This window comes from Engraulis encrasicolus, chromosome 8, assembly GCF_034702125.1.
Source record: "Engraulis encrasicolus isolate BLACKSEA-1 chromosome 8, IST_EnEncr_1.0, whole genome shotgun sequence".
Lineage (NCBI taxonomy): Eukaryota > Metazoa > Chordata > Actinopteri > Clupeiformes > Engraulidae > Engraulis > Engraulis encrasicolus.
Genome location: NC_085864.1, coordinates 19,922,255 through 19,924,754, shown reverse-complemented (window position 1 = coordinate 19,924,754; position 2,500 = coordinate 19,922,255). Strand labels below are relative to the sequence as shown.

Genomic DNA, 2,500 nt, shown 5'->3' with positions numbered 1-2,500 from the left:
CGAGAATTTGAAAGCAGAAAGGCAGGCGTCAAGGAATGGGGCTGGGGGAAAACGCTGTTTTGATTTTTTCGAAGAAATGGATCAGCTAGCTACTGGGTGCCAGGCCGGTCGTGGTTGCGAGGTCCTCTGCTGTTGACAGCACCGGTGAGTGGATTAATTGTTGTTGATGTAGGAGGCTGGTGTTAACCTGGCTACATTATCCGACAGGGAACTTGCTACTGTAAACTTGCTAATAGATAGCCTCAGGTGTCACATAGGACTCCAGGTAGTACAGCTGTTTACATAAATGTCTTCTAGGTCTACTTTGTAATCTTCCCCCCTCGTATGTCGTTCGCACAAGTAATGATATGTTTGTATCAAACAGGACACGATACTCAAAGAGAAATAGCGCAGTAGCTAAGTAAACAGAAAGACGAGGACTGACTTTTGCTAATGAAGCTATGGATCTGATAAACGATTTCTCACTGTTAACATTGTTCGTCTGGCTCTGTACAAATAGTTCCCCCTGATGACCAATCTGGTGTGGAAGACGAGAAAGAGGATGAAGGGGATGATGAGGAAGAAGAGGGTGCTGGTAAGTCAGGATCATCATGCTTTTGAATGTCATGTTATTCATGCTAATATTGTGTATCACAAAAGTTGTTTTTTTGTTTTTGTTTTTTTAAACAATTCAACATCTGACCAAAGTGAGTACTCCGGCACCCCTATGCGAAAATGCCCTGAAAGAGCCAGGTGCAGGACAATAAAAGTATTAATCTAGTGAAAGAGTAATAGAATAGTCCAGTGAAGTGAATAAAGTCTGCAACACTGCTTCTCTTTTGTTAAATTTAGATGTACAAGAATGGTTTGATGTCAAAATCTTCAATAACACCATTGGGGGACATCATATTTAAATAGTACATATGCAAAAGTTCTCCTGCTGGAGTAACCTTTTGCCTCGGTCACTGCCTCTAGGTGACTTGTCTGACACTGACACTATGCCCTGCACTTCTTTCATCACTGGTACTCATAGTGCTGGTAGGCCTACTGCTTGTCAAGGATGCACTTTGCCTGATTAAGACCTGAGGGACGAAACGTTACGCTCTCACTATTCAATTTAACAGAAGACAAGCAGTGTTTAGGACTTTATTCACTTTAACTTACCTGTATTGTAAGCATCCAAATGTTGGCAGCATTCATGTCAAACCATGTCAGTACTAGTACCATGCCTCACTGGAGGCAAAACACACTGTTGTCTTCGAACTACTGACTTGGGTACTGTCACACGTACTTGACACCATCTAAAACAAAATTGTTTATCTTGGGATTATCAGTCCACAAGAAATGGTCCAAAACACTGAAGCAAATCATGCCTCACTGAAGACCTTTCTATGCATTTTCAAATAGGGGTGTACTCAGTTTTCTCTTGTCAGAGGTTGAGGTGTCATTTTGATAAACAGCTTCAAAATATTCTTAACACTGATATCCATTAAATCATTGGAACTGAATATGTTCACGCTTACTTCAGGCTAATATGTTCAAGCTTAGTTGACACCCTTTAACTTGGATTAAAAAAAACTCTAGTGTAATACCATGTCTCAGATAACTTAATTAAATGTGTTTGTATTTTATGTGTTTCCTCATGTAATAGAAGACTACAGTGGACAAGTGACCATGGAGGATTCAGAGCCCCCAGGCCCCACCCCAGGTGCAGCAGGAGGTAGTCGCCTGTTTCGCAGGCCACTGAAGAAAAAGTCTTTACTAGCTGCATAGAGTCAGCAGCTGTCGGACTTACTGAAAAGTCAAGAGGCAGGAGGAGGAAGATGGAGAGATGCTAACTTCTCTGAGAACGTCCGTCAAGCGCCAGTTTGGAGCATCAGAATAACCCGCCCATTGCCTCTTCAAGCAGCCAAGTGGCCTTACCATTTAATGTTATTTTATATTTAATACTAATTATGAATATTTATTAAATGTATTTTTATGAAAAATGCCCATGTTTGTTTGTTCTTAATATACATATTCACTTGATGTGAATTCTGTGATCTTTCACAAATGCATGTGAGGCATCAGGTGACTCATCAGGGTATCTCTTATTGCCGCTGCCTCAGTGTCCTCCTCAGCTGACTCAGGATCTTCTCCTCTGCTTTATAATGTTAAATTCAACTCTTCAAGTGTTAATTCAACAGTACAATAACACTAAAATGAGTGGGACCATATGCTCTAAGCAGTGTTGACTTGAGACTGCAAATTTTACCATGTGATTAGGCGTACAGCCTCAGACAAAATAAAAAATCACCTGTCATGTAGGACAGTGTTTCCCAACCAGGGGTACGTGTACCACTAGGGGTTCGTGAGCACACTGCAGGGGGTACTTGGAAAAATGAAAAAAAAATGCATGGAGCATAGTCACATTGGGATATAGAGCATGAGTGAGGGGGTACTCATGGTATGACAAAAAGGCTTAGGGGTACACAAGACAAAAAAGGTTGGGAAACACTGATGTAAGATGTTCATTCAGTTG

General features: G+C 41.2%; 1 protein-coding gene and 1 long non-coding RNA gene across 2 annotated transcripts in view; both read left to right on the top strand.

Annotated features, from left to right (window-relative positions):
• Window positions 1-2,500, top strand: part of LOC134454832 (neurobeachin-like) — a 716,394-nt gene that overhangs the window by 624,518 nt on the left and 89,376 nt on the right. The gene's annotated exons all lie outside the window — the stretch shown is intronic.
• On the top strand, window positions 48-1,933 carry LOC134453570 (uncharacterized). Its single transcript, XR_010035660.1, has 3 exons — window positions 48-144; window positions 500-574; window positions 1,631-1,933. It is a non-coding gene; the product is annotated as an uncharacterized LOC134453570 (long non-coding RNA).